The sequence below is a fragment of the Triticum aestivum genome, chromosome 2B (genome assembly GCF_018294505.1).
Source record: "Triticum aestivum cultivar Chinese Spring chromosome 2B, IWGSC CS RefSeq v2.1, whole genome shotgun sequence".
Lineage (NCBI taxonomy): Eukaryota > Viridiplantae > Streptophyta > Magnoliopsida > Poales > Poaceae > Triticum > Triticum aestivum.
The window spans coordinates 773540760-773563676 of record NC_057798.1 but is presented as its reverse complement, the minus strand read 5'-3'; positions in this window follow the sequence as shown (position 1 = coordinate 773563676).

Genomic DNA, 22917 nt, shown 5'->3' with positions numbered 1-22917 from the left:
TGAAGTCTTGTGTGGATGTAGTGTCTAATCGAGGATGTCTCGATATGAGGAAAAGGAAGAGAGGAAAGAGCTAAAACTTGGGGATTCCCGAGGCACCCCAAGTAAATATTCAAGGAGACTCAAGCGTCTAAGCTTGGGGGTGCCCCGGAAGGCATCCCGTCTTTCTTCAACAAGTATCGGTATGTTTTCGAATTCGTTTCGTTCATGCATTATGTGCAAGTCTTGGAGCGTCTTTTGCATTTAGTTTTCACTTTTTATTTTATGCACCATGCTGGTATGAGATAGTCCTTGGTTGATTTATAAAATGTTCATTGCACTTCACTTAAATCTTTTGAGTATGGCTTTATAGAATGCTTCATGTGCTTCACTTATATCATTTGAAGTTTGGATTGCCTGTCTCTCTTCAGATAGAAAACCGCCATTTGTAGAATGCTCTTTTGCTTCACTTATATTTGTTAGAGCGTGGGAATATCTTTTGTAGAAAGAATTATACTCTCTTGCTTCACTTATATCAATTTAGAGAGATGACAGGAATTGGTCATTCACATGGTTAGTCATAAAATCCTACATAAACTTGTAGATCGCTGAATATGATATGTTTGATTCCTTGCAATAGTTTTGCGATATGAAGGTGGTGATATTAGAGTCATGCTAGTGGGTGGTTGTGGATTGTAGAGACACTTGTGTTGAGGTTTGCAAGTCCCATAGCATGCACGTATGGTAACCGTTGTGTGACAAATTTGAAGCATGGGGTGTTTCTTTGATTGTCTTCCTTATGAGTGGCGGTCGGGGATGAGTGATGGTCTTTTCCTATCAATCTATCCCCCTAGGGTCATGCGTAGTACTACTTTGCTTCGAGGGCTAATAAACTTTTGCAATAAGTATATGAGTTCTTTATGATTAATGTGAGTCCATGGATTATACGCACTTTTACCTTTCCATCATTGCTAGCCTCTTCGGTACCGTGCATTGCCCTTTCTCACTTCGAGAGTTGGTGCAAACTTTGCCGGTGCATCCAAACCCCGTGATACTATACGCTCTATCACACATAAGCCTCATTATATCTTCCTCAAAACAGCCACCATACCTACCTATCATGGCATTTCCATAGCCATTCCGAGATATATTGCCATGCAACTTCCATCATCATCATATACATGACTTGAGCATTCATTGTCATATTGCTTTGCATGATCGTAAGATAGCTAGCATGATGTTTTCATGGTTTGTCCGTTTTTTGATGTCATTGCTACGCTAGATCATTGCACATACCGGTACACCGCCAGAAGCATTCATATAGAGTCATATCTTTATTCTAGTATCGAGTTGTAATATTGGGTTGTAAGTAAATAAAAGTGTGATGATCATCATTATAGAGCATTGCCCCATGAAAAAAAATAAAAAAAATAAAAAAAGGAAAGGCCAAAGAAGCCTAAATAAAAAAGGGGGCCAAAGAAGCCCACCGAAAAGAAAAAAAAAGAAAAAAAAAGAAAAAAAGAAAAGAAAAGAAAAAGAAAAGGGGCAATATTACTATCCTTTTTCCACACTTGTGCTTCAAAGTAGCACCATGTTCTTCATATAGATTGTCTCCTATGTTGTCACTTTCATATACTAGTGGGCATTTTCATTATAGAACTTGGCTTATATATTCCAACGATGGGCTTCCTCAAATGCCCTAGGTCTTCATGAGCAAGCAAGTTGGATGCACACCCACTTAGTTTCTTCTGTTGAGCTTTCATACACTTATAGCTCTTAGTGCATCCGTTGCATGGCAATCCTACTCCTTGCATTGACATCAATTGATGGGCATCTCCATAGCCCGTTAATTAGCCGCGTTGATGTGAGACTTTCTCCCATTTTGTCTTCTCCATATAAAGCTCCACCATCATATTCTATTCCACATATAGTTCTATATCCATGGCTTGCGCTCATGTATTGCGTGAGGGTTGAAAAAGCTAAAGCGCGTTAAAAAGTATGAACCAATTGCTCAGCTTGTCATCGGGGTTGTGCATGATGGGGGCATATTCTATGACGAAAATGAAGCATGGCCAAACAGTATGATTTTGTCGGGATAAGCTTGCTTTGGCCTTGTTGTTTTGAAAAGACGTGATTGCTTTATTGGTACGCTCGAAGTATTATTGTTTTTATGTGAAATGATAGACTATTGCTTTGAATCACTCGTGTCTTAATATTCATGCCATGATTAGACATATGATCAAGATTATGCTAGGTAGCATTTCACATCGAAAATTATCTTTTTTATCATTTACCTACTCGAGGACGAGCAGGAATTAAGCTTGGGGATGCTGATACGTCTCTGTCATATCAAAATTTTTGATTGTTCCATGCCAATATTCTACAACTTTCATATACTTTTGGCAATTTTTATACTATTTCTTGGGACTAACGTATTGATCCAGTGCCCAGTGCCAGTTCCTGTCTGTTGCATGTTTTATGTTTCACAGAAAACCCATATCAAACGGAGTCCAAACGGGATAAAAACGGACAGAGAATTATTTTGGAATATTTATGATTTTTGGGAAGTAAAATCAACGCGAGACGGTGCCCGAGGGGGCCAGGAGATAGGGGGGCGCGCCCCAGGGAGGCAGGCGCACCCTAGACTCTCCTGCCCCCCCCCCCCCCGTAAGGCGGTTGACGATCTTCTTTTGCCGCAAGAAAGCTAATTTTATGAGAAAGATCTGTGCGAAAGATTCACCCCAATCAGAGTTACGGATCTTCGGATATTAAAGAAACAGTGAAGGGCTAGAATCCGAGAACGCATAAACGGAGAGATAGATCCAATCTCGGAGGGGCTCTCGCTCCTCCCAAGCCATGGGAGCCAAGGACTAGTGGGGAAACGCTTCTCCCATCTAGGGAGGAGGTCAAGGAAGAAGAAGAAGAAGGGGGGCCCTCTCCCCCTTGCTTCCGGTGGCGCCGGAGCGTTGCCGGGGGCCATCATCATCACCGCGGTCTTCACCAACACCTCCATCATCTTCACCAACATCTCCATCACCTTCCCCCATCTATATTCAGCGGTCCACTCTCTCGCAACCCGCTGTACCCTCTACTTGAACATGGTGCTTTATGCTTCATATTATTTTCCAATGATGTGTTGCCATCCTATGAAGTCTGAGTAGATTTTCGTTGTCCTATCGGTGATTGATGAATTGCTATGATTGGTTTGAGTTGCATGTTTTATTATTGGTCCTATCCTATTGTGCCCTCCGTGTCCGCAAGCGTGAGGGATTCCAGCTGTAGAGTGTTGCAATGCGTTCATGATTCGCTTATAGTGGGTTGCGTGAGTGACTGAAACACAAACCCGAGTAAGGGGATTGTTGCGTATGGGATAAAGGGGACTTGATACTTTAATGCTATGGTTGGGTTTTACCTTAATGAATCTTTAGTAGTTGCGGATGCTTGCTAGAGTTCCAATAATAAGTACATATGATCCAATTAGAGAAAGTATGTTAGCTTATGCCTCTCCCTCAAATAGAATTACAATAGTGATTACCGGTCTAGTAACATAGTCAATTGCTTAGGGACTATTCCACAACTCTTACCACCACTTTTGCACACTCGCTATATTTAATTTATTGCATCTTTATCTAAACAGCCCCTAGTTTATATTTACGTGCTCTTTATTATCTTGCAAACCTATCCTATCACACCTACAAAGTACTTCTATTTTCATACTTGTTCTAGGTAAAGCGAACGTCAAGCATGCGTAGAGTCGTATCAGTGGCCGATAGGACTTGAGAGAGTATTTGTTCTACCTTTAGCTCCTCGTTGGGTTCGACACTCTTACTTATCGAAAGAGGCTACAACTATCCCGTATACTTGCGGGTTATCAGTTGGATGAATCTTTGATTGTGTGATGCATATCGTATAATCATGCCCACGGATACTTGAGGTGACAATGGAGTATCTAGGTGACATTAGGGTTTTGGTTGATTTGTGTCTTAAGGTGTTATTCTAGTATGAACTCTTGAATAGATTGATCCGAAAGAATAACCTTGAGGTGGTTGCGTACCCTACCATAATCACTTCGTTTGTTCTCGGCTATTAGTGGCTTTGGAGTGACTCTTTGTTGCATGTTGAGGGATTGTTATATGATCTATCTATGTTATTATTGTTGAGAGAACTTGCACTAGTGAAAGTATGAACCCTATGCCTTGTTTCCTATCATTGCAATACGGTTTACGCTCACTTTTACCATTAGTTACCTTGCTGTTTTTATATTTTTAGATTACAAAAACCTATATCTACCATCCATATTGCACTTGTATCACCATCTCTTCGCGGAACTAGTGCACCTATACAATTTACCATTGTATTGGGTGTGTTGGGGACACAAGAGACTTTTTATTATTTGGTTGCAGGGTTGTTTGAGAGAGACCATCTTCATCCTACGCCTCCCACGGATCGATAAACCTTAGGTCATCCACTTGAGGGAAATTTGCTACTGTCCTACAAACCTGTGCACTTGCAGGCCCAACAACATCTACAAGAAGAAGGTTGTGTAGTAGACATCAAGCTCTTTTCTGCCACCGTTGCCGGGGAGGTGAGTGCTTGAAGGTATATCTTTAGATCTTGCAATCGAATCTTTTTGTTTCTTGTTTTATCACTAGTTTAGTTTATAAAAGAAAACTACAAAAAATGGAGTTAAGCTTGTCTCATACGCTTCGTATTTTTAATATCTTTCGTGAGTATGATGAATAGGAAAATTGTGCTCAAGTACTAGAAGAAGAAATTTATAGAATGTTTGATACTAAATCTTTGAATGATGAGCATGATTGCAATGTTGTTATTATGAATTCCTTGAATATCCATGATGCTAATGATATGCAAAGCCACAAGCTTGGGGAAGCTATGTTTGATGAAGATGATATGTTTAGTCCCCCAAGTTTTGATGAGAATATTTATTATGATGAAAGCATGCCTCCTATTTATGATGATTATATTGATGAAAGTGGGTTTGGAAGAGTGTCAACTTTAGGAAGTAATGATTCCACTATTTTGGAGGATGTTGAATATTATTGTGATAATTATGAAAGTGGATTTGGAGAGGTCATGACTTTATTTAGTGATGAATCCACTATTTTGGAAGAGGTTCCAATTGATTATGAGAACAAAGTTGCTATCTATGATGATTATTGTGATGACTTGTATGCTATTAGGAATAATGATAACCATGAAACCTGTCATCATGATTTTAGTTTTCAATTGGATTATGCCTCACATGATAATTCTTTTGTTGAGTTTGCTCCCACTACTATTCATGAGAAGAAATTTGCTTATGTGGAGAGTAGTAAATTTTCTATGCTTGTAGATCATGAAAAGAATGCTTTAGGTGCTGGTTATATTGTTGAATTCATTCATGATGCTACTGAAAATTACTATGAGGAGGAATATATGCTTGTAGGAATTGCAATAATATCAAGTTTCCTCTCTATGTGCTTAAAATCTTCAAACTATGCTTATTTTACCTTCCTATGCTTGTTGATTATTGTTCCGATAAGTTGTTTGATCACAAAATCCCTATGGATAGGAAGTGGGTTAGACTTAAATTTGCTAGTCATATGCTTCATGATGCTCCCGTTATGTTTCAATTCTTATCTTTTACGTGAGCATCATTGTCATCATCATGCCTAGCTAGAAAGGCATTAAAGAAAAGCACTTGTTGGGAGACAACCCAATATTTACCCTTACTGTTTTTGTGTGTCCACATGATTATGCTACTGTAGTAATCATGTTTTATAGATTTTGTTTCAATAAAGTGCCAAGTAAGACCTTTAGGATAGCTTACGGTGATAGTTGTGTTGATCCTGCTGAAAATCAGAAACTTTTGCACCCAGTAAATTAGTTTTGTTAATTCACGGAAACGTGCTTATGATCTGATTCGTTTTGATCTGGATTACTACACAAATTGCTTAGAACTTCCTAATTTGTTAGAATTTTTGGAGTTCCAGAAGTATATGTTTGATATAGATTATTACAGACTGTTCTGTTTTTGACAGATTCTGTTTTCTATGTGTTGTTTGCTTATTTTGATGCATCTATGAGTAGTATCGGAGGGTATGAACCATAGAGAAGTTGGAATACAGTAGATGTTACACAATTATGAATTTAGAATGAGTTCATTACAGTACCTAAGTGGTTGTTTTACTTTCTTATACTAACGGAGCTTACGAGTTTTCTGTTGAGTTTTGTGTTGTGAAGTTTTCAAGTTTTGAGTAAAGATTCGATGGACTATGGAATATGGAGTGGCAAGAGCCTAAGCTTGGGGATGCCCAAGGCACCCCAAGGTAGTATTCAAGGACAACCAAGAGCCTAAGCTTGGGGATGCCCCGGATGGCATCCCCTCTTTCGTCTTCATTCATCGGTAACTTTACTTGGAGCTATATTTTTATTCGCCATATGATATGTGTTTTGCTTGGAGTGTCATTTTTTTTGTTAGTATTTGCTTGCTGTTATTTAGAATAATGTTTTGCATCTTTAGTTTCAATAAAAAAATGTCAAGGATAGCCTTTACCTTGCTTATTTTGCTAGTATACATGTTGCTGTTTGAAAACAGAAAGTTTACCGCTGTTGCAAAAATTCCCTAGAAAAGTCAGAGAATGGTATAATGTTGAAACTTTTTGCATAATGAGATCTGATAAATCTTCTACAGTGGGAACTTTCTCTCATAAGTTTTGGAGTTAGGGAAGTACTGATACTCTTGCATTCTTTACAGACTGTACTGTTTTGGCAGATTGCTGTTATGGTTGCATTGTTTGCATATGTTTGCTTGTTTAATGATTCTATTTGAGGATAGGAGTGTTAAATATGCAGAGGCATTTAGTATGCAATGTTGAATAATAATTTTAATGATTTGGTACAGTAGAAAATGATAAGGTTTTGCATTAGTCTATACTAACCTATCTCACGAGTTCTTGTTGAGTTTGGTGTGGATGAAGCTTTTGATAAAAAGAGAAACCATGATATGAGAGGAATTAAGAAGACAAAAAAGTTCAAGCTTGGGGATGCCCAAGGCACCCCAAGATAATATTCCAAGAAGTCTCAAGTATCTAAGCTTGGGGATGCCCCGGTAGGCAACCCACCTTTCTTCTTCAACAACTATCGGTTAGTATTGGTTGAGCCTAAGTTTTTGCTTCTTCACATGAGTTGTGCTATCCTTGCAATGTCATTTTATTTTGCTTTGCTTTTTGTTTGAATACATACCAAGATCTGAAATTCCTTAATGGTAGAGAGTCTTCACATAGTTGCACAATTATTCGACTACTCATTGATCTTCACTTATATCCTTCGGAGTAGTTTGTCATTTGCTCTAGTACATCACTTATATCTTTTAGAGCACAGTGGTGGTTATATTTTGTAGAAATTGCTAGTCTCTCATGCTTCACTTATATTATTTTGAGAGTCTTCTAGAACAGCATGGTATTTGCTATGGTTATAAAGTTGGTCCTAGAATGGTAGGCATCCAAGTTGGGTATAATAAAAACTATCATAGAAAGTGAATTGGAAGCTATGATCAATTTGATACTTGATAATTGTTTTGAGATATGGAGGTAGTGATATTAAAGTCATGCTAGTTGAGGTGATTATGAAAAATGCTTGTGTTGTGGTTTGTGATTCCCGTAGCATGCACGTATGATGAACCGCTTTGTGATGAAGTTGGAGCACAATTTTATTTATTGATTGTCTTCCTTATGAGTGGCGGTCGGGGACGAGCGATGGTCTTTTCTTACCAATCTATCCCCCTAGGAGCATGCACGTAGTGCTTGGTTTTTAATGACTTCTAGATTTTTGCAATAAGTATATGAGTTCTTTTGACTAATGTTGAATCCATGTATTATACGCACCCTCACCCTTCCACCATTGCTAGCCTCTCTTGTGCCGCGCAACTTTCTCTGGTACCATACACCCACCATATACCTTCCTCCAAACAGCCACCATACCTACCTATTATGGCATTTCCATAGCCATTCCGAGATATATTGCCATGCAACTTTCCACCGTTCCGTTCATATGACACGCATTACTTTTGTCACATTGCTTTTTGCATGATCATGTAGTTGACATCGTATTTTGGCAAGGCCACCTTCATAATTTTCATACATGTCACTCTTGATTCATTGCATATCCCGGTACACCGCCTGAGGCATTCATATAGAGTCATATCTTGTTCTAGCTTTGAGTTGTAATTCTTGAGTTGTAAATCCATAGAAGTGTGATGATCTTCATTATTAGAGCATTGTCCCACTGAGGAAAGGATGATGGAGACTATGGTTCCCCCACAAGTCGGGATGAGACTTCGGACTTTACAAAAAGGAAAAAAAGGAAGAAAGGCCAAAAAAGGCCAAAAGAAAAAAGAAGGAAAAGGAAAAAAAGAGAAAAAGAAAAAAAGAAAAAAAAAAGAAAATGAGAGAAGGGACAATGCTACTATCTCTTTTTCCACACTTGTGCTTCAAAGTAGCACCATGATGTTCATGATAGAGAGTCTCCTATGTTGTCACTTTCATATACTAGTGGGAATTTTTCATTATATAACTTGGCTTGTATATTCCAATGATGGGCTTCCTCAAAATGCCCTAGGTCTTCGTGAGCAAGCACGTTGGATGCACACCCACTTAGTTTCTTTTGTTGAGGTTTCATATATTTATAGCTCTAGTGCATCTGTTGCATGGCAATCCCTACTCACTCACATTGATATCTATGAATGGGCATCTCCATAGCCCGTTGATATGCCTAGTTGATGTGAGACTATCTTCTCCTTTTTGTCTTCTCCACAACCAGCATTCTATTCCACATATAGTGCTATGTCCATGGCTCACGCTCATGTATTGCGTGAAAGTTGAAAAAGTTTGAGATTACTAAAGTGTGAAACAATTGCTTGGCATGTCATCAGGGTTGCGCATGATTAAATACTTTGTGTGATGAACATAGAGCAACAGCCAGACTATATGATTTTGTAGGGATAACTTTCTTTGGCCATGTTATTTTGAGAAGACATGATTACTTTGATTAGTATGCTTGAAGTATCACTATTTCTTATGTCAATATGAACTTTTATTTTGAATCATTTGGATCTGAACATTCATGCCCCAATAAAGAAAATTACATTGAGAATTATGCTAGGTAGCATTCCACATCAAAAATTCTGTTTTTATCATTTAACTACTCGAGGACGAGCATGAATTAAGCTTGGGGATGCTTGATACGTCTCCAACGTATCTATAATTTTTGATTGTTTCATGCTATTATATTACCCTTTTTGGATGTTTATGGGCTTTATTTTACACATTTATATCATTTTTGGGACTAGCCTACTAACCGGAGGCCCAACCCATATTGCTGTTTTATTGCCTGTTTCAGTATTTTGAAGAAAAGGAATATCAAACGGAGTCCAAACGGAATGAAACCTTCGGAAAAGTTATTTTTGTAACAGAACCAATCCTAGGAACTTGGAGTGCAAGCTAGGGGATCATCAAGGAGGCCACGAGATAGGGGGCGCGCCCACCCCCTGGGCGCGCCCACCCCTCTCGTGGGCCCCTCGAGGCTCCCCCGACCGACTTCTTTCGCCTATATAAACCTACATACCGTAAAAACATCGAATATCAAGATAGATCGGGAGTTCCGCCGCCGCAAGCCTCTGTAGCCACCAAAAACCTCTTGGGAGCCCATTCCAGCACCCTGTCGGAGGGGCAACCCATCACCGGTGGGCATCTTCATCATCCCGGCGCTCTCCATGACGAGGAGGGAGTAGTTCACCCTCGGGGCTGAGGGTATGTACCAGTAGCTATGTGTTTGATCTCTCTCTCTCTCGTGTTCTCTCTATGGCACGATCTTGATGTATCGCGAGCTTTGCTATTATAGTTGGATCTTATGATGTTTCTCCCCCTCTACTCTCTTGTGATGAATTGAGTTTTCCTCTTGAAGTTATCTTATCGGATTGAGTCTTTAAGGATTTGAGAACACTTGATGTATGTCTTGCCGTGTTTATCTGTGGTGGCAATGGGATATCACGTGCCACTTGATGTATGTTTTGGTGATCAACTTGCGGGTTCCGCCCATGAACCTATGCATAGGGGTTGGCACACATTTTCGTCTTGACTCTCCGGTAGAAACTTTGGAGCACTCTTTGAAGTACTTTGTGTTGGTTGGATGAACCTGAGATTGTGTGATGCATATCGTATAATCATGCCCACGGATACTTGAGGGGACAATGGAGTGTCTAGGTGACATTAGGGTTTTGGTTGATTTGTGTCTTAAGGTGTTATTCTAGTACGAACTCTTGAATAGATTGATCCGAAAGAATAACTTTGAGGTGGTTTCGTACCCTACCATAATCTCTTCGTTTGTTCTCTGCTATTAGTGGCTTTGGAGTGACTCTTTGTTGCATGTTGAGGGATTGTTATATGATCTATCTATGTTATTATTGTTGAGAGAACTTGCACTAGTGAAAGTATGAACCCTATGCCTTGTTTCCTATCATTGCAATACCGTTTACGCTCACTTCTACCATTAGATACCTTGCTGTTTTTATATTTTCAGATTACAAAAACCTATATCTACCATCCATATTGCACTTGTATCACCATCTCTTCGCCGAACTAGTGCACCTATACAATTTACCATTGTATTGGGTGTGTTGGGGACACAAGAGATTTTTTGTTATTTGGTTGCAGGGTTGTTTGAGAGAGACCATCTTCATCCTACGCCTCCCACGGATTGATAAACCTTAGGTCATCCACTTGAGGGAAATTTGCTACTGTCCTACAAACCTGTGCACTTGCAGGCCCAACAACGTCTACAAGAATAAGGTTGTGTAGTAGACATCAGTATGGTGTTTGTTTGGTGATCCAAAGACAACCTCCAGGGTGGTGGGCCGGTAAAACTAGGCGTTTGCACCTGGAACGACATCTTTTAGAAGATGTTTTTAGTGGGTTTGATCCTCGAGCGGTCAATACCTATTTGGTGAAATTTGTCCTGGCGCAGCAAGTTTGGGCTGCTGTTTATGCCCATAGGGGCTCGTGTGAGGTGGAACCCACCAACTATTGGGTCGATGGTAAGTGCAATTAAATTGCCATGGTTGATATTGTCTGGACGGTCTATGTGATCGGAGATGATCGGCCGTACTTTTGTACCGTGGGGTGACTTGTATTGTTGAGTCGGCATCCCGAGGAGTACACATTTGTTCCTTTGTTGGTTTGCGAAGGATTTTCCTTTTACCTCACGATGTTTGGTGGTCTGGGCTCCTCATTGTTTGAGACCTCTTTTCATTGTTTCCAGCGCATGGCCGACTGTTTTGTTTTGAAGATCCTACATGCTCCATTGGTATGATTGGCCGCCATTCTAGGGGTACCATGAATTTGACATGGTTGGTCGAGTATGCTGCCCGGGCCGGATGGCCTGAGTTGTTATCTTTCCACTGACCGGAGTGGGAGCCGCGGAATCCGGCACCAACTGCCTTGTCTTGGGCGTCATCATTATTGATGCTGCATCATGTTTCCTGCGTATTGCCCCGGACCGTGATGTATTGGCGTCGGGGTGTGGGCTTTAGGACCTCCTTCTCAGGTTGAGGTAGCAAATTGTGCTTTGTGTACCCTTTGGTGGGGCGGTCGAGTCCGTATTCCTCGGCTGCCAGGACCTTGGTCCATCTGTCTGTGAGCAGATCTTGGTCAGCTTGGAGCTGCTGTTGCTTCTTTTTCAGGCTTCTTGCAGTGGCCATAAGCTCTCGCTTGAAGCGAACCTGCTCTACGAGATCCTCAGGCACGCCGAATTCATCGTCGCCTAGGCTCACTTCATCTTTGAAGGGAGGCATGCAGTTGTCCTCCTCCGAGTATCCGTCCGTCGCCTGTTCGTCTAGGATAACCTGCTCATCTTCCTGTTCGGCCTGCTCGAAGGCAGGCTGATCGGGATTGCATTCGTCTTCAGCACCATCGGATTGTTTTCGTCTCCTGTGTCGTTATTGCTGTGGCGGGGCTTGGAGCGGCACCGATGACGCCTGTCGGTGTCAAAATCGGCGGATCTCGGGTAGGGGGTCCCGAACTGTGCGTCTAGGCGGATGGTAACATGAGACAAGGGACATGATGTTTTTACCCAGGTTCGGGCCCTTTCGATGGAGGTAAAACCCTACTCCTGCTTGATTAATATTGTTGATATGGGTAGTACAAGAGTAGATCTACCACGAGATCAGAGAGGCTAAACCCTAGAAGCTAGCCTATGGTATGATTGTTTTTCGTCCTACGGACTAAAACCCTCTAGTTTATGTAGGCACCGAAGAGGGTTAGGGTTACACAGAGTCGGTTACAATGGTAGGAGATCTACATATCCGTATCGCCAAGCTTGCCTTCCACGCCAAGGAAAGTCCCATCCGGACACGGGACGAAGTCTTCAATCTTGTGTAGTCCAGGAGTCCGGCCAATGGTGATAGTCCGGCTATCCGGACACCCCCTAATCCAGGACTCCCTTAGTAGACCACGAACCAGGCTTCAATGACGATGAGTCCGGCGCGTAGATTGTCTTAGGTATTGCAAGGCGGGTTCTTCTCCAAATCATGTGTACCTGTTGAATAGCGTCCGACTTCTTGTAAATACTGCGCTCCTCGGCTTCCACGCCCACTAATGGCCATCTTCCACGTGTTGAACGAATGCGAAAAGCCAGGGTATTTTTACATTTACCCCCCTAACTGCGCAAATGAGCTGCCTATAAAAGAGACGAGGATCTTGATCCGAATCACACCATCCTCCCTTCTCAAGCATTCATCAGAGCGCATCTGACAGAAATCCATTCCACCATGGACAGTCGACGCGGCTCCTCCTCTCACCCTCCCAGCCCTCGGCCTGGAGATTGGGAGAGATGCTCCGTCCCGTACAACGAGTTAGTGACGCTCCAAACCAAGGGATTTCTTCCCCCAGCCTTCATGGTTCCGGTTCGAGTCGGACTCGCCACCTATAAGGGCGGGAAGCAAGCGGAGAGCGTCCCCAGCCCCTCCAAAGGAGAGCGGGTATGCCTGGTCTCTTATTTGATAAGAGGGCTCGGATTTCCAATTCATCCGTTTCTCCGGGGGCTCCTGGAGTTCTACGGCCTCCAGTTGAACAACCTTATGCCCGCCTCCATTTTGCATATCGCGGGCTTCGTGGCCCTTTGCGAGCTATTTTTGGGCATCGAGGCCCATTTCGCGCTGTGGAAGAAGCTGTTCTGCCTTGTGCCCCGTTCTCAAGAGGGGTCAATATATCAAGTGGGCGGAGCCAAACTATGGCGCATCGCCGGGACCGGATATCTATAGAAGATGTCCCCCTGCCGGACCCTGTTTGGATTGGCCTCCCTGAGTTCGATAATTCTCCTTTGAAGAAATGCCTAAGCTGGCGTCCACGGAGCCTTCAGAAGGAAAATGACAGGGACGTCCTTTACCTGATGAGCCGAATAAGGTTGTTAGCTCATTCCGGACTGACCATGATCGGGGTCATGGCCACATGCATTATGCGGGGGGTGCAGCCGCTCCAGTATAGAGGCCACCCCATGTGGGACTTCAACGGGGAGGATGATGCCACCCGCTGTGGCCATAAGGGGCCGGGATCGGTCGCCGATCTGATGAAGATCTTGTCCGCATTGTACAACGGAGAAGAGGAGGAATTTCTCTGCATCAATCCACAAGACGGATTTTCTATGTACAATCCTCCAAGCTGGGTAAGCGGACATTTCTTTTTGCCCATCCGATCCATATTCCCATAGTCAAGTATCTCATTTTGTGATTTCAGCGCAGGAACTGTGCCAGGCTGTAAAGGACATAAACAGCCCGCCTCCACAACCCGAGGATCCGGAACGGTTCCTCGATCCGACCTCCCAAGAGGATCCGGACATATCGGTGGAGCTGATTGATGGGGTATTTCACCAACTGAGCATCAATAATGCCTTGGTCGCCATTACGACCGATTACCCTGGAATACTTCCAGCCTCACAGGTAATTGAGACCAAAGTCCCAATACTTTGAAAATGACCCATCTGTGCTTATTTTTGATCACCGTATACCGATGGCGTTTCGCAGGGGGCGCCCTTCAGGTGGAAGGCCGAGCCCACGGCGGCTAGCCAACAAGGGGCAGCATGGCCCAGCAGGCTAAAAAGAAGTGCGGTCCGGATCGAAACGCCGGCGCAACGTTATGGCATGTCACCTTACTCCCGGGCTTTATTCCCGGGAGACATACTAACACTCGTGCTTTTTCAGGAAGAAGAGCGCTCGCCAGACTGTATCCGGAGAGGTTGCCAATCAATCCTCCGCTCGCCAGGCTCCAAAGCCAGGTCCAGAAGCGGAGGCGAACACGAGGCGTGCGTCGGATGCTCCTTTGACAGAGGATGCCGATAGGTTATCGGCCACCAATTCCGAGGTGGAGAGTGCCATGAATCACAGGCGTCGCCGGACAGTTCTTCGTGACGCATGTTTCTCCCCAGAGGCATTGGATGCCTTTAATTCGGGAGATGCGCACCTCCGTGCCGCTCAAAATGGTCTAGCAAGAGCCACGGAGCAGTATGTAAAAGACATACGGGTGAGAAAAATTGACAGTTATATATGCCAGTAGCCCCCGAGACTTGAAATAGTTAGAATAACTAATTTAAGGATCATCTATTGTGCAGGATCTTACAGAAAAGAATACCCAACTGTCCCAGGACTTGGAGGAGCGCAAAGCCCAACTTGAGGCTGCACTAGCCGCAGTGGGGGAAGCCAAAGAGACCCCCTCTGGTAATATATGCTTCAGAAGATAAGTAATTTGTGAAGTGCGGCGTGTGTATAAGTCTGACAATAATATTGCAGATGGCGTCGGGATAGATCCGGACAAGCAACAGCTCATGCGCCGGTTAAAGGCCGGCAAGAATGTGCTTACAAGGGTGAGGCAAGAGAAAAATTATCTCCAAGATGCCAACACCCAGCTGGCTGAGGAACTAAAGGATGTTCGTGCCCAGCTTTCTGACTCCATTAAGGAGAATCGGCGTCTTAGACGCGGCATTTTTAGTAAGTGCTTGAACGAACTTTGAAAAAGAGTTCGGCGAGAAAGTCGACTAACAGAGTTATGTCTGTAGGTATGCTCACAGGCCGTCCTGCAGAGGAAATGCCCGGTTCTACGGGTGACCTTCTTCCCAAGCTCTTGCAACTGCACGAACGAGTTCGGCAGGTGATGAAAGACGTCGCCCAGGCCTTGTGGCCATCTGTCTCCCTGCCCGAAGGCCTTTGATAGCTTCTAGAGAGGCTTCAGGAAGCGCGGCGGCGCTTCCGATTATGGAAGATATCGGCCTGCCGTCAAGGCGCCAGGGAGGCCTGGGCCATGGTGAAGACGCGTTACACGAAGGCTGACCCAAACCACATGGCCAAGGTCGGACCTGTGGGGGCCGATGGGAAGCAGATCCATGTGAGCTTAGTGTACGACCAAGTAGAGTTGGGCGCAAAGTATTCCGAGCAAGACTGTAAACTAGACAGCCTATTAGATGGCATTGAAGAGGAATACAATCAGTCGAATTGACTATGTAATTTAAGATGACATGACAAATGCCTTCTAGCCGGATTGTAGATCGTTTGTCATAGCGGACCTTTTCGCTTCAACCTCAGGACCCAATAGTTCGGAGTGTGTCCGAATACCCTCGCGGTTATATAAGAACTGGGGCATGCGTGGAGACCAGGCGTAGGGGTCATTAGTGCTTTATCAGACAAGTGCCCAACTAGTTATGTTATATTACATGGTTAGTAAGAAACATCTTCCAGGGAGAATAGTTCCGTTAGGGGTTCCTTTCCCTGGGAGGTGGGCATGTCCGGACAGCAAAAAAAGCAGAAAAACATCTGGGGGCAGAAAAATAGGTATTAAATCGTCTTTTTGTTCACCGACCGAATATTCCCTTAAGAACACTAGCTTTAGGCTTCACCCGGTCTGAGGTACACATCCGCCTGACCCGGCAGTAAGAATCGCAGAGGTGCTCCCTTTACCACCTAGCCGAACAATCTGGAACATAGGCGTAAGCACAGGAGCCAGGCAACCCAGGTTGGCCAAAACTTAAGTCATATCGATGCATATAATGGTGAATAAAAGGTACATGCGGAAGTGTGACACATGTGTTGGGCATGGAGCCCATATAAATAAGCTTCTGTTAAAGAAGCCCCCAGGTATAATGAGCACGGATAGCGCTTCAAGTGTGTGCGAACAATGCGTGAACAAGCTTTCAAAGGCTGTAATAGAAAAGGAGGGAGAAGGAGAGAAACAGAAGACAACTAATATGTAAAATATAGACGGAGGAAGGAGACGAACTCAGAATCCGGCGCTAGGCGTAGAATCTTCGGAGACGGGCTGCGTTCCATGGGTTCGGCTCGACTCGGTTATCCGATGCATCTCGCAGACGGTACGCTCCACCGGTCAGGACTTGGTCGATGATAAAGGGACCTTCCCATTTGGGCTTTAGTTTGTCCTTTTTCTTGTCCGGCAGGCGTAGAACTAACTCGCCAACATTGTAAGTTTTGGCCCGTACTTCTCTGCTTTGATATCTTCGAGCTTGCTGTTGATAGAATGCAGAACGGGCTTTTGCCACGTCACGCTCCTCCTCCAATGCGTCCAAACTGTCCTGCCGATCGAGCTCGGCTTCTCTTTCTTCGTACATGCGCACGCAAGGTGAGTCATGAATTATATCGCAGGGCAGAACTGCCTCTGCGCCGTATACCATAAAGAATGGTGTAAATCCGATGGTGTGATTCGGAGTGGTCCGCAGCCCCCAGAGTACGGAGTCGAGCTCCTCTACCCAGTGCGTGTTAGATTCCTTGAGGGACTGCACTAATCTGGGTTTGATGCCACTCATGATTAGACAATTTGCTCGCTCGACTTGACCGTTAGTTTGAGGGTGATAGACTGAAGCATAGTCGAGCTTGATGCCCATGTTTTTGCACAAGAGTTTGACCTCGTCGGCTGTAAAGTTCGTGCCGTTATCAGTGATGATGCTATGGGGGATGCCGTAACGGTGTACGACCCCTGATATGAAGTCTATCACCGGTCCGGATTCAGCCGTCTTAACAGGTTTGGCCTCTATCCATTTGGTGAATTTATCCACCATGACTAGTAGGTATTTTTGCTTGTGGGTTCCTCCTTTAAGGGATCCAACCATGTCAAGCCCCCAGACCGCGAAGGGCCAGGTTATGGGTATAGTTTTGAGGGCGGTGGGTGGCATGTGGCTTTGATTAGCAAAGAGCATGCAACCGACCCATCTTTGGACTAAGTCTTGAGCATCTGCCCGGGCCATCGGCCAATAAAATCATGTAGGGAAGGCCTTGCCTACAAGGGCCCGGGCTGCGGCGTGGTGCCCGCCGAGTCTTGCATGAATTTCAGCCAGAAGATTCCGCCCTTCCTCTTCGGAGATACACCTTTGAAAGACTCCGGTTGTGCTTTTCTTGTAAAGCTCTCCCTCATGGACCTTATAGGCTTTAGATCGCCGCACTATGCAGCGGGCCTCGTTTTGGTCCTCGGGAAGTTCCTGCCTGGTTAGGTAGGCTAGGAATGGTTCCGTCCACGGGGCAATTACTGCCATTATTACGTGGGCTGAGGATGTTACTTCGTTGGCAGAACCACCAATTGTGTCGGAATGTTCGGTGTCAGGCAGTGCGGTTGGGTCCAGGTTGGTATTTCCGGATTCCCCCTCCCATAGTACGGATGGCTTGAACAGCCTCTCTAGGAAGATGTTGGGAGGGACGGCATTGCACTTTGCGCCAATGCTTGCCAATACGTCTGTTGCCTGGTTGTTATCCTGAGCTATATGGTGAAATTCGAGCCCCTCAAACCGAGGTGACATTTTTAGGACGACGTTGCGATAAGCTGCCATTTTTGGATACTTGGCATCGAAGTCTCCATTTATTTGGGATATCGCAAGGTTCGAATCCCTGCACACCTCTAGGAGTTGAATGCCCATGGAGACTGCCATCCGGAGGCCATGTAGAAGGGCCTCTTATTCGGCTGCATTGTTGGAGTCCGTATACATTATCTGGAGTACGTATTGAACCATATCTCCGGTTGGGGACATCAAAACGACGCCAGCCCCCAGACCAGACAACATTTTGGAGCCGTCGAAGTGCATGATCCAGTTAGAATATGCACCGTACTCTTTAGGGAGTTCGGCTTCAGTCCATTCGGCGACGAAGTCGGCCAAAACTTGCGACTTAATAGCTCGCCGTGGCTTATAGGTTATGTCTACGGGAGGAGCTCAATGGCACATTTGGCAATCTGGCCCGTTGCGTCGCGGTTGTTTATAATGTCATTAAGAGGTACTTCAGAGGCTACTGTTATCGAACACTCTTGAAAGTAGTGTCGTAGCTTTCGGGATGCCATGAACACCGCGTACGCTATCTTTTGATAATGCAGGTACCGTGACTTGCATGGAGTCAGGACAGTGGACACGTAGTAAACTGGTTTTTGAAGGGGGAACTTGTGTCCGTCCGTTTCTCGTTCGACAACGAGCACCGCGCTCACCACTTGATGAGTTGCCGCGATATATAATAGCATTGGTTCGCCCATGTTGGGCGCCGATAGGACCAGGTTTGTTGCCAATATGGCTTTTATTTCTTCGAGTCCGGCCGTGGCGGCATCCGTCCACTCGAAGTGTTTGGTGCGTCGGAGGAGGCGATATAGGGGTAATGCCTTTTCTCCTAAACGGGAGATAAAGCGGCTTAAAGCAGCCACGCATCCCGTCAATTTTTGTATTTTTTTGAGGTCCTTTGGGATATCCAATTGTGATAGAGCTCGGATCTTGGCTGGGTTTGCTTCAATTCCTCTACCGGATACAATGAAGCCCAAGAGCTTTCCAGCTGGTACGCCGAAAACACATTTTTCCGGATTAAGCTTAATGTCATATGTTCGGAGATTATCGAACGTGAGCCTCAAATCGTCTACTAGAGTTTCGACGTGCTTGGTTTTGACGACCACATAGTCTATGTATGCCTCCACTGTTTTGCCGATCTAGTTTGCCAGACATGTCTGAATCATGCGCTGATATGTTGCGCCGGCGTTTTTGAGCCCAAAGGGCATTGTGTTGAAGCAGAATGGGCCGTATGGGGTGAGGAATGCCGTTGCGGCCTGGTCGGGCTCTGCCATCTTAATTTGGTGGTAGCCGGAGTATGCGTCGAGGAAACACAATGAACCGTGTCCTGCGGTGGCGTCGATAATTTGACCAATGCGGGGGAGGGGGAAGGGATCCTTTGGGCAGGCCTTGTTGAGGTCCTTAAAGTCGACGCATAGGCGCCAGGATTTGTCCTTCTTTGGTACCATCACCAGGTTTGCTAGTCAGTCCGGATGTTTTATATCTCTGATGAATCCGGCCTTGAATAATTTGGCCAGCTCCTCTCTCACGGCCTATCTCTTGGGTTCGGAGAAACGCCGAAGAGCTTGTTTGACCGGCTTGAATCCTTTTAGGATGTTTAGGCTGTGCTCGGCCAGCCGGCGTGGGATTCCTGGCATGTCTGAAGGGTGCTAGGCAAAAATGTCCCAATTTTCGCGTAGGAATTCTCGTAGTGCACCGTCTACATCAGGGTTTAATTGTGCCCCGATGGAGGTCGTTTTTGTAGGGTCCGTTGGATGGACTTGGAATTTGACTATTTCGTCCGCTGGTTTAAAGGAGGTGGACTTGGATCTCTTATCGAGTATCACATCGTCCCTATTCACCGTGGAGTGCAGCATGGTGAGTTCCTCGGCCGCTAGGGCTTCGGATAGTGCCTCCAGGGCCAGTGCCGCTGTTTTATTTTCGGCGCGGAGTGCTATGTCCGGGTCACTAGCAAGAGTGATGATTCCGTTGGGCCCGGGCATTTTGAGCTTCATGTACCCGTAATGGGGTATAGCTTGAAAAATTGTGAATGCCTCTCGCCCTAATAGAGCGTGATATCCGCTGCTGAACGAGGCCACTTGGAACGTGACCTCCTCGGACCTGTAATTATCCGGCGTGCCGAACACCACATCCAGTGTAATTTTTCCTGTACAGCATGCTTCCCGACTGGGGATTATTCCTCTGAAGGTTGTGCTGCTTCGCTCAATGCGGCTCCAGTTTATTTCCATTTTTCGGAGGGTTTCGTCGTAAATGAGGTTCAATCCGCTGCCACCGTCCATGAGTACCTTGGTAAGGTGAAAGCCGTCCAGCATTGGATTGAGGACCAATGCGGCTGGTGCTCGGGCTGTTCGGAATTTAGGTTCGTCACTGGCATTAAAGGTAATAGCCGTGTCACTCCATGGGTTCATTGTTGCTACTTGGTAGCCTACGGCAAGGCTGCGGAGTGTTTGTTTCCGCATATTATTTGATGCTAAAGTCTCGAAGACTGTTAATATCGTACTAATATCCTTGGGCTGTTGCTCTGGAGTTAGAAGCTCTTCGCCACTTTTGGCCACCTGCCGTAGTATCCAACATGCTCTAAGGCTATGAGTTGGAGTGGCGCCCTCTGTACTATGAATTTTGCAAGGTCCATTGAGCCATCCTTCCAGTGCGGTTCCATGCCCTATAGAGGGTTTTTGCTTTTTGGTGTTTAACCCAGGTGCCTGGCGATAATGCACCCTTTTATTTTGGACTGGGGTTGTATTCAGGGCCGGATTGTCCCAAAATTTGATTTCGGTTTTCTTGGCGCTTTCCATCGCACAGTACTTTCGTACTATGGATGCCAAGTCAGTGAAGCATGTAATTTCACGACAGCTTACGGTGTTGAGGATTCCCTTGTCCGTGCAATTATTGCAGAAGAATGAAATCGCGTCCTCCTCACGGCAGTCCTTTATCCTGTTCATAACTAGGAGGAATCTGGCCCTGTAATGGTGTACTGTTTCTGCGGCCTCTTGCCGGATTGAGGATAGATCGCTTATGTTTGGGTGGGCGGGCGGAATTAAATTCGGAACCCCGTCCAATCTAAGACTCAGGGGCCAAGAAGTTTTCGAACTTGGAAGCTTGGGTTCTTGGATGTTGTCCAATGAATCTAGCCCACTGCCTGACTTTGGGTTCAAGGCTTGAGTGACGTCCTCCCCTCCGTGGGAATCCGGCATGGAGGGATCGGGAATCCAGACATAGTTAGTCCTTAAGATATAAGAAGGGTCGCCGCACTGTTCCTCTACCACAACAACGTGGTGGGTAACCTGGGGAGAGTTAATCTCTCTCAGATCGGGTTTAGGCCCAATCTGTTCGTAGTCTGTAGCGACTCCCAGGGTGGTGATGCGATCCAAGAGCTCGTTTAAGGAAGAGAGCTCCATCGGATCTAACTGCTCGGTGAGTTCCGAGTTAACGTGAAGATTGCTTTCGATGACCCGAGAAGTCATCGTCGCCGCGGCGGCTGAACTGGCGGTCATAAGGAAACTGCCTAGCCGAAGAGTTTAGCCGATAGCCAAAGCTCTTTTAGCAACAGTGCCGTCTTTAAAGATGGGATGAGGCATCCTTCCTGACGGTGACGGCACAGAGGAACTCTCAATGAAAGCACCAATGTCGGTGTCAAAATCAGCGGATCTCGGGTAGGGGGTCCCGAACTGTGCGTCTAGGCGGATGGTAACAGGAGACAAGGGACACGATATTTTTGCCCAGGTTCGGGCCCTCTCGATGGAGGTAAAACCCTACTCCTGCTTGATTAATATTGATGATATGGGTAGTACAAGAGTAGATCCACCACGAGATCAGAGAGGCTAAACCCTAGAAGCTAGCCTATGGTATGATTGTTTTTTGTCCTATGGACTAAAACCCTCCGGTTTATATATGCACCGAAGAGGGTAAGGGTTACACAGAGTCGGTTACAATGGTAGGAGATCTACATATCCGTATCGCCAAGCTTGCCTTCCACGCCAAGGAAAGGCCCATCCAGACACGGGACGAAGTCTTCAATCTTGTATCTTCATAATCCAGGAGTCCGGCCAATGGTGATAGTCCGGCTATCCGGACACCCCCTAATCCAGGACTCCCTCAACGCCCATGCTTTGATTTCTTCCTAGAGGGGTTATCCTCCATCGCCTCATCGCCATTGGTTTCTTTAGGAGTGTCCACCATATATATATATATATATATATATATATATATATATCATACGAGGAGGTGGCTGTCCAGCGCCCCATGGGCGGTGGTTCCTGTTCTTCTCCTGCATCGTCGTCCACACAGTCGATGTCTTCAGAGTCGAAGTCAAGCACGTCGGTCAAATCATCGACAGTGTCAATGAAGTGGGTGGTGGGTGGGTAACGAATTTCCTCGTCGCCTGCTTCACACTCGAGCCGGACATAGTTCGGCCAAGAGTCTCCTGACAAAGAGAGAGACTTTAATGAATTCAGCATGTGGCCAAAGGGCGAGTGCTGGAAGATATCCGCAGCGGTGAACTCCATTATCGGAGCCCAACCAGATTCGGCGGGCTCGAGGGCGCGCGGTCTGGAACCTACAGCCGGACACAAGTCTCGGGGTCCAGTGACACAGACTTCCTTGGGGGTGGAGTCTGTGTTCGGCTCTACCGCCGATGAGTATGCGGCCTCCGGGGCGGGGTCCATCCACCTGTCCTCGGACGACGCGATTTGCCCCGGATTTAGGTCCGGAGCTATTGCAGGTGCGATATCCTGAATATTGTCTGACAACAGGTCTAAGTCGTGCTCGTCGTGACTGTTCGGCGCTCCTAGCGTAGGCCCGAATCCGTCGAAGATCAAGTCTCCGCGGATATCGGCCGTGTAGTTCAGGTTTCCGAACCTGACCTGATGGCCAGGGGCGTAGCTATCGTTCTGCTCCAGATGGCCAAGCGAATTGGTCAACAGTGCGAAGCCGCCAAACACGAAGATCTGTTCGGGGAGAAAAGTCTCACCCTGGACCGCGTTGTTGTTGATGATTGAAGGAGCCATCGAGCCTTGTGGTGACGACACAGAGGAACTCTCAATGAAAGCACCAATGTCGGTGTCAAAACTCGCGGATCTC